Raw genomic sequence first — 10,618 nt, forward strand, 5'->3', positions numbered from 1 at the left:
CATAGTAAATCAGAGCACAAAATCAATCCCAAATTATTAATATTGATTCTAACCATTAACAAATCAGAGCACAAAATCAATCTCAATTAGTAATATTGATTATAACCATTTGAAGAAATATTTCTTTTAATTATTAGAATATTACTAATTTCTCTTCCAGGAACAAAGGTAGAAAGCAGGTTGAGTTGTTGGGCTCATGAGAAGGAATGCGATAATTAATAACAAATTGGCCTCTTCCCTCTTTATTCCTTTTTTTTTCATTTCTCTTTTTTTTCTTTTTTTTTCTAAAATTAAAGTTTGAAAATCTTTGAAGAAAATAATGTTTCACAGTTTTTTTATTTTTTTAAATTTTTTTGAAAATAAATTTATTTACCCGGACGAAATTGGGTGTTGACAGGTAACCCTCCATGCGTGGGCAAGCGCTCCTTAGGTGTGGGCCCCCACATATGTAACACTACACTCGACCCTACTGGGGAGGAAGACCCCTAGACCCTTGAGGCTGATGGGGAGGTTTGTCATATGGTCTCCTCCGCTCGTTGTGTCTAGGCTTGGACCTAGATGGTCCACCAATCCTCTAAGGCTGCTAGGGCCGCTGACCCTCTACCTCATTCTTCATCTTCTCCATCACCCTAGCCTTCTCCACCAAAGCGGCAAAATCCTTAATGGATAAGGGTGCTACCATCAAGCGAATATCTCCCCTGAGGTCGTTCTCGAATTTCTGGCATCTCCACTCCTCATCGAGCGGCAAGGTATAAAAGCGGCTAAGGTGCTTGAACTTCTCAGCATAGTCGGTCACCGTCTTCCCTCCCTGGGTCAGTTGGAGGAATTCCACCTCCTTGGCATATCGAATGCTGTCTGGGAAATATTCTGAGAGGAATTTCCCCCTAAAGGCCTCCCACGTCACCGACTCGCCTCTCTCCTCCATGATGGATTTGGTAGTGGTCCACCAGTACTTAACCTCTCCGGTGAGCATGTATACTGTGAAAGCTAACCTGTTCTCCCCTGGGCATGTTTTTGCATCAAAGATCCTCTCCAGATCCTTCAGCCACTGGTCTGCTGCATCAGGTCTCGTCTTCCCGTTGAACTTCACGGGATGGTGTTTCAGGAAGTCTTCCAGACTCCACTCCCTGACTGGTGGTCGTGGCTCCGGGCCAAACACAGGGGCAGTCGCCCTGTTCTTTTCCAGCTGGCGGAGGGCCTCCATATGCTGCCTATGTGCATCCTCGGCAGCCACACGTGCAGCCTCCATCTGCTGCATCACTGCCTGCTGTTGCTCAAGCGACGCCGCCTGTCGCTGCATCGTTACCTCATCCTGTTGCATCATCGCTATGCTTTGCTGCGTCATGGCAACCACCATCGCCTCTATTGCCCTGGGGATATCGGGCAAGTCACCCTGGGACGATTGCGAAGTCCTACGAGGAGGTGCCATAGTTCACTGGCACATAGAAAATCACTTGGTTAGGCTCGAATAAGGCAAGAATTTAACTAAGAACACTCAGAAGGCACAGAGAAAGCTAAGCGGACATCCAAGTCCACAGACCCAAGGAATGACCGCTCTGATAACATAAATGTAACGTCCCATTTAATTATTAAGCGAAATTAAAAGACACGTCACACAAAATAGTAATGTAGAGTAGTCCTGGGGTCCTTAACACAACCCTACAAACTGGGCACACCACGATGCCAACGGAAACCAGATAAAAGTCTAACAAAATGAGAGTAGAATAGAAAGGCATAGAGCAATACATGGGTCGTAGCCCTAAAGAAAACCCATGAAGAAAAGAAACATAAAGTCTAGCCCCGATGGCTAAGTAGCAGAATCGCCATTTCCTTGCTGACCGCGGAAACCTCGCCCATTTGCTCCCATCAATTAAACTGATGATCATCGCAAGAAAAAGAGCCACATACAAGACAACCATACAACAAACAGGGTAAGCTAGAGCCAACAACATTTCATCATATAGTCAAATATACTTTCACCATCCAATATCCATACAACAACCAAGCATGTTATGACTTTTCAATCGATACACTACGACTCGACTCGACTCGACTCATCCGGATACGTATAACCTGGTCGGATTCAGCGGATACTTGCACTTGTGGTGGATACCTCTGCTCACCCCCGAGCTATGTGTTACAAGTGTTACGATGGATCAATTTTCCCTCACCACAAGGTTAGCCCTTAGTGAATTTCAAGCCTTCTGGTACTCTCACCACAAGAGTCTGTCCGCTCTAGGTGAGACTAACTGACTCCTTAGAGTGTCAAGATGCAACCTTACCTTGAATCCTTACCTAGTTATACAGATGGGGCACCACCATGGACACCCACTAACAGGGGCCATGGAATTACGTCCCGACCACTGAAGCGCAACCCCGGAGGCCTCACCTAGAGACCCCAAGGAATCACACACTAACACGACCCAATTATCATAAATAAATAATAAGAGAATACCAATCATGCTTACAATTCCTTGTCAACCTCTGAAAAATAACACCTCATTCATATCACATGTTGAACCCAAACCACTGGTCATTACCACCCCATGAGTATAGGGCCTCATCTCATATCAATACCATGTCCCATTAATTCCAACTCACTCATTAATTTCACATGCCAAGCTTCCACGATATCCATCATTCCATTCTTGAATTATTTCACACACACATGACAATCCATTATATATATCAAGCATATCAAGCATACCCAAACAATTACAAATCATCCAAGGACAACCAAGCAACCAAACCATGCACTATCTCGCCCAATCCCTCGCTCAGGCTGAAGGGTCTCGCTCAAGCGAGATAGTCTCGCTCAAGCGAGACAGTCTCGCTCAAGCGAGCCCCCTTCGCCTAGGTGAAGGCTCGAAAAGGAAACAAGAACCAATGCGGGATCTCACTTAGGCGAGTCCGACTCGCCTGGGCGAGATTATCAGTTCTCGCCCTGGTCTCACCTGCAGCAGATGTATCTTTCAACCCAACCAATCACATAAAGCATTTCATGTCCCAAGAACAATGATTAACCCATACAAACAATTCGCAAGCTCAAGAACAGGCATAAAAACACAACTTAAACTTGAACCCTAACTTCCCGTACCTGGAAACGTTAGCTAAGGCTTTGATACTCGAACAGTGAGGGACAATAGCTCACGGGACAGTTTCGCGAGCTGAAAAACAGTGGGACAAGTTCCGAAAACGAGCTCATTAGAAAGCTCTAACTGAGAACATACGGAAGAATCAAAATGAACATAGAGCTTGAGTTGGGAGGTGTTGACATGAGAAGCCAAGGTGGTTTGCTTCTTGAAGATTTGATGAAGATTGAATGAAGCTCTTTTAAACTATCTTGAAGCCATAAACATTGGAATGAAGCCTACATTGATGAAGGAAAGGAGATTTGATGATATTCGTGGTGATCAAGGATGAAACATGTGCTCTCCATGTAGTTACATCATTAAGAAAGTGTACTTGTAGTTTGTAATTCATGTTGTAGACCTTAAAGCATTAATTAGATGTAGTTTGGTCTTTGGTGTGTTTTTAATCTGTTGAATGGTTTTTCAACAGGTTAAAATGTCTCTTTTAATCTGTTGAATGACTTTTTAACAGGTTAAAAGGTTGGCTGCAGTAGTCTTAAACTGCAACAAATTCAATCAGTTGATTTAGTTTTTAATCGACTGATTTAACTTAAGTCAAGTGAAATCAACCGATTGATTTGAAAATCAACCTGTTGAATTTCGTAACAGTTTGACTATAAAAGTTGTGATTTTGGAAAGAGAGGTCAGTTGATCATTTTAGAGCACGATTTGGTTCTGGAAACTTGTGGAAACTCTCTCCTTCGTGATCATAGGTGTTGCAGCTGTTGAAGATTGATCTTGGATCAATTCTTGAAGCTTTTGGCTTGGTTTGAAGCTTGGAGAAAGTGGTTTGTGGTAGGCAAGGTTGTGCTACCACTGAGGTTTGATCTTTCTCAAGCTTTGTGTGTGTGCCTGGTGGTTTTCCAGGTCTGCAAGAGGGTTCTTGCTGTGCTGGTGTGATTCTTGTGTGATTCAAGAGTCTTTTGTGGTGTTTTTGCATATTTTGGAAGTGTAAGGGTGGATTCTTTGTAAAACTTTTGAAATAGTGCAAAGTAAAGCTCAGGTTGCCTTGACAAACTGGATGTAGCTCAAGTTTGAGTGAACCAGTATAAAAATTCGTGGTGTCCTCTCTTCTCTAACCTTTCTCTCTTGCATTTTCATTTTAAAGTTTCAAGAACTTGTGCTTTAATCATCTTTTTCATGTTCTTGCATGTTTTCATAGCATCTGAAGCATTGAGCATGTTTGTATAATCATTTGGAACTGATCTTGATCAATCTTGAGCATTGTTTCTGGTTTAAAATTCAAATTCACATTTCTACATTTTTCCAAGTATTTCAGTCGACTGTTTTTCAGTTTCAATCGATTGATTATACCAGAACAGAATATGTTTAGTAAAATAAATCTGTTAACTCTGTTTTTGATCGATTGAAAGTGTATAGTTCAGTACTGTTTGCATCCTAACTTGGTGATCTATTTGATTCAATTAAAGTAGGTTTTTAGCTTGCAAAAATAGCCTAAAGTTTTAACTAGCCAATTCAACCCCCCCTTCTTGGCTTTTCAACCATTTCAAAACTAACAATTGGTATCAGAGCAAGGTACTTGAAATTTGATCAAGTAAGGTCCTAAATCTGTTTTGAACTACTTGAAATGGCTGAAAACAAGTTACCCTTTGGTGAAGGTGCCTCAATTCATAGACCCCCTATGTTTAGTGGCATTAATTACCAATTTTGGAAAATTAGGATGAAAATCTTTATTGAGTCAATAGATCAAGGGATATGGGATGCAATCATAAATGGACCATATACTCCTAAACATATTGTTGATGATGTGCAGGTTAATAAGCCATGGACTCAATGGAATGAGGAAGAAAGAAGGAGAGCCCAATATGATTGCAATGCAAAGAATATCCTCACTTCATCTCTCAACATGGATGAGTTTTTTCGTGTTTCACAATGCAAGAGTGCCAAGGAAATGTGGGAGGTTCTTGAAGTGACTCATGAAGGAACCAATGATGTTAAGAGAGCTAGAAAGCATGTCTTGATTCAAGAATATGAGCTATTCAAGATGAAACAAGGAGAATCCATAGCGGATGTGCAAAAGAGATTCACTCACATAGTCAACCATCTCATAGGCTTGGGTAAGGAATTTGACAAGGAAGAGTTAAACATCAAGGTGCTAAAGTGTCTTGATAGATCTTGGCAACCAAAGGTCATGACTATCTAAGAAACAAGAGATCTATCCACTTTGACTACAGCCGCATTGTTTGGTAAGCTTAGGGAGCATGAGATTGAGATGCAAAGGCTTAATGAGCTTGAGTCAAGTGAGAAAAAGGTCAAGAACATAGCCTTGAAGACTAGCACCAAGAAAAATGAGGAAATTGAGGATGAGGTGGCTGAATCAAGTGAAAGTGAGAACTTGAATCTCCTTGTCAAAAGGTTTGGTAAGTATCTCAAAAGGAAAGGTATCAAAGGTAATCCCAAGAGGTATACTTCCAAACACAATGAATCAAACTCTTCTAATTTTACATGTTATAACTGTGGAAAACAAGGACATATCAAGATTGAATGTCCAAATGCTAACAAAGAAAAGGAGAAGAGTGTTGATAGGAAAAAGGAGAAGAAGCCAAAGGAGAAACGTGCATACATTGCATGGGAGGACAATGATGATTCAACAACAAGTAGCTCCTCACAAGATGAGACTGAAGAAGCCAACTTGTGTCTCATGGCTGGTTATGAGTCATCTTCCTCAAGCCAAGTAAGTTCTATAGACTTAAATGACTATAATCAATTGTTGCATGATTTTGAAGAGTTGCATAATGAAGCAAACAAGATTTCTGCATTAAACAATCGGTTGAAAGGCTTAGCAATTGGCTGGAAAACAAAGTTAGTCAACTGGAAAAAGAAACAGCTGATTTAAAAACTGATTTTGAACATTTAGAAATTATTTACAGTAATTCAACCGACTGTTTTAGAAATCAATCAGCTGAAAGATCCTGTGAAAACTGCACAGTTTTGAAAAATCAAGTGAAATACCTTATAAAAACCTGTGCAAGGTTCACAAGAGGAGAAGCAAACTTAGAGGCTGTTCTTGGTTCACAAAATTGTGTGTTTGGCAAAGCTGGACTTGGTTTCAATCCTTCTTTTCAAAAGAAAACCAAGAAGTTCTCTAGTTTCTTTTCTAAAAGCATGCCAAGTGACATGCCATTAATTTCATGCAACTATTGTATGCAAAAAGGTCATGTCATTAAGAACTGTCATGCTAGAAAATATGATGTTCCTAAAGGGATTATGAAATGGATCCCAAAAGGATCTAGAAAGATATAACCATGATGGACCCAACCTATCAAAGGGTACCAAATAATCCAAATCTGTTTTGCAGGTCATGAAAGGTGATAAGAAAGATTTGTGGTACCTTGATAGTGGCTGTTCAAGACATATGACAGGAGATAAAACCAAATTTGCAAAGTTGGAGTTGAAGGAGGAAGGGTTTGTAACCTATGGAGACAACAACAAAGGAAGAATCCTTGGAAATGGAGTCATAGGCAATGGATCCTCTTTCAACATCAAGAATATGTTGCTGGTTGAAGGACTCAAACACAATTTGATAATTATAAGTCAACTATGTGATAAAGGCTTTAAAGTCATGTTTGAACCAAATAGTTGTTTGATATATGATGCACATGGTAGTATTGTTTTGATAGGCAAGAGAGTCAATAATATATATCTACTTGACTTGCATCATGCATCATTTAGCATCCATTGTTTGCTTACAAAAGAGGATGATACTTGGTTATGGCATAGAAGACTTTGTCACATACACATGCAGCATTTCAATCGGCTGAATAGAAAACAGTTGGTTGAAGGACTACCAAAACTCAAGTTTGAGAAGGATAGAGTGTGTGAAGCATGTCAAAAAGGAAAACAAACTAAGGTCTCTTTTAAATAAAAAAATGTTGTTTCAACCGAAAGACCTTTAGAGATGCTTCACATGGATCTATTTGGTCCATCTCGAACCATGAGTCTTGGTGGCAATCTTTATGCATTAGTCATTGTTGATGATTTCTCTAGGTACACATGGACTTTGTTCTTAGCTGCCAAAAATGACACTTTTCATGCTTTCAAAAGACTTGCCAAGATGCTTGAAAATGAAAAGAGTTCCAAGATAGTGTCTATTCGAAGTGATCATGGTGGGGAATTTTAAAATGAAAAGTTTGAACACTTTTGTGAAAAGCATGGTATCAACCATAATTTTTCTGCACCAAGAACACCACAACAAAATGGTGTTGTTGAGAGGAAAAATAGATCACTTGAGGACCTAGCTAGAACTATGTTGAATGAAAACTCACTACCTAAGTACTTTTGGGCTGATGCAGTCAACACTGCTTGCTATGTCTTAAATAGAGTGTTGATTAGGCCAATTTTGAAGAAAACCCCTTATGAGCTTTGCAAAGGGAGAAGGCCTGTTTTAAGTCACCTAAAAGTATTTGGATGTAAGTGCTTTATCTTAAATAATGGCAAAGAAAGTCTTGGCAAATTTGATGCAAAAGCGGATGAAGGTGTTTTTCTAGGTTATGCTACACAAAGTCATGCATATAGAGTCTATAATAAGAGATTGATGACTGTTGAAGAGTCTATACATGTTGTATTTGATGAAACTAACCCAAAATTGCAAGATCAAGTGTCAAAGAATGCAGATGAGGAAGATATACTGCAGGAGCAGATTTCTGCTGCAGAAAAGTCCACTACTACAGGAAATCAATTGGCTGAAAAGGAAAAACAGTCGACTGAAAAAGCTGCAGACAGCAAATTGCCCAAGGATTGGATCCAGCCTAGAGGTTTATCAAAGGACAACATCATAGGTGATATCAAACAGGGAGTATCTACTAGACGTAGGATTATTTTTTGTGAACATGTTGCATTTGTATCTCAAATTGAACCTAAGAATGTGAATGATGCTTTGAATGATAGTAATTGGATTGTGGCTATGCAAGATGAACTCAATCAATTCACAAGAAATGATGTGTGGTTTCTAATGCCTAAAACTAATGATATGAATATAATTGGAACCAAACGGGTTTTTAGAAACAAAATGGATGAAGATGGTAATATAGTAAGAAACAAAGCTAGACTAGTTGCTAAAGGTTATAATCAAGAAGAAGGCATTGGTTTTGATGAAACTTATGCACCTGTGCTAGGCTAGAAGTTGTGAGATTACTCTTAGCATATGCTTGCATGTGTAACTTTAAATTGCATCAAATGGATGTGAAAAGTGCATTCTTGAATGGTTTTCTAAATGAAGAAGTGTATGTATCACAACCTCCTGGATTTGAGGATCATCTCTATCCTAACCATGTTTTCAAATTGAAAAAGGCCCTTATATGGTTTAAAACAAGCACCAAGGCAATGGTATGAAAGGCTAAGCAATTTTCTTTTATCAAAAGGTTATGCTAAAGGTGCAGTGGATAAAACACTCTTCATTAGAAAACATGATAATGATGTTATACTTGTTCAAGTGTATGTTGATGATATCATCTTTGGTTCAAATAATAACACATTGTGTGAAGAGTTTGTTGCAGCAATGCAGGGAGAGTTTGAGATGTCCATGATGGGTGAGCTTGCCTACTTTCTAGGGTTGCAAGTCAAGCAACTCAAGCATGGAACATTTTTAAATCAATCAAAATATTGTTTTGACTTGTTGAAAAAGTTCAAAATGGAGGATTGCAAAGAAGTTGCCACTCCAATTGCAACAAATTGCCTTATGGATGCAGCAAGTAGGCCAGACATTCAGTTTGGAGTATGCTTATGTGCTAGATTTCAAGCAAATCCTAAGGAATCACACTTTAAGGCTGCAAAAAGGATTCTAAAGTACCTCAAAGGAACAACCAATGTTGGTTTATGGTATCCATGTGATTCTAACATATCTCTTAGTGGTTTTTCAGATTCAGACTATGCAGGGTGCAAATTGGATAGGAAAAGCACAAGTGGTACTTGCCATTTGCTTGGATCAAGTCTAATCTCATGGAATAGCAAAAAGCAAGCTTGTGTGGCACTTTCCACAGCTGAAGCTGAATATATTGCTGCTGGACATGGTTGTGCACAAATCATATGGTTGAAACATCAACTTTTGGACTATGGTGTAAGGCTAAGCAAGGTACCTTTGTATTGTGATAATAATAGTGCAATCAACTTAACCAAGAATCCAATACAACATTCTAAAACCAAGCATATTGAGATTAGGCATCATTTCATTCGTGATCATGTTCAAAAGGGAGATTGTGAAATCAAATTTGTTAAAACTGAAAATCAATTAGCAGATTTATTTACAAAACCATTGGCTAGAGATAGGTTTAACAAGCTAAGAACTGAACTAGGTATTTTAGACATCAAGAATGTGGTTTGATGTGTTTGTAGCATGTTATTCTTATGTACTCATGCATTGGTTTCATAAAAATCTGCTGTAGTATGCAAAAATTAAAAACTGTCATAGTCAACCTGTTGATTTTGCATTTCAACGTGTTGATTTCACTTAAATCTGCCTCTGTTTGCAAAATTCATGATCTGTCAACCTGTTGTTTCTGTATTTCAACATGTTTATTTCACTTAAACTGCCACTGGATGATGAAAAATTGATCTGCTATGATTTTTGATCTGTTGTTTTCATAATTCAGTATGTTGATTTCATTAAAACTAAATTTGGAAAAATGAAGTTCAATTTCACAATTTTCAATCGATTGATTTTCAAAATCAGTCAGCTGATTTCACTTAACCAGATTTTGTTTGTAATCTCTGATACTTTGATGCTGTTTTAGTCGACTGATTTTATTTTCAACGTGTTGATTTCACTTAAACTGTGCTTTTACTCACGAATTGAATTGTTAAGCTGACTCAGTCAAAGCAAGCATCTTTTTGTCAGGTACTATCTGCTCTTAACTGCCCATTTCATCAGCCATGTGTTACTTTTACTGAATTGTTTGACCAAAAAGCATTCTAGTGTACAATTCCAATGTGCATGCAGCTCACATGATCTGAACTGATTGACTCTCTCATAAAAACACATTGAAAACATCATGAATGCACGAGATACTATTTTGGATTGCATTAAATTGATTTGGGTAACATAAAACGAATTAATTAGAAAAATCTGCACCATTTAATCAACTGTTTCTGAAAATCAGTTTGTTCAATTATAAATACTGCACTTGTATTGCTGCATTTGCATCATACATCTCTTAGAAACAGCCATACCAACACTCATCATGCCTCGTCGTTCCCAAAGAGCTACCCAATCTGATGATGAGCACTCCACTCCTCCTACTCCAAGGTCTCCAAATCATGAAAGCCATGGGAGAATTGAAGCATGGTTTGAGGATCATGAGGTCAACATTCAAGTGTTCCTCATTGAGATGAACAGGAAGCAGATCAGCATTCCTAAGGTGCTGAGGTTCTCATGGCTAAGAGCTGAAGGCCTTGAGAGCCTATTCCAACAACTAAAGCATCAAAAGTTGAAGTCCTTCCTTGAACTTTCAGGGAAAATATATCCAGACTTG

This window comes from Vigna unguiculata, unplaced genomic scaffold, assembly GCF_004118075.2.
Source record: "Vigna unguiculata cultivar IT97K-499-35 unplaced genomic scaffold, ASM411807v1 contig_20, whole genome shotgun sequence".
In the NCBI taxonomy this organism is placed as follows: domain Eukaryota; kingdom Viridiplantae; phylum Streptophyta; class Magnoliopsida; order Fabales; family Fabaceae; genus Vigna; species Vigna unguiculata.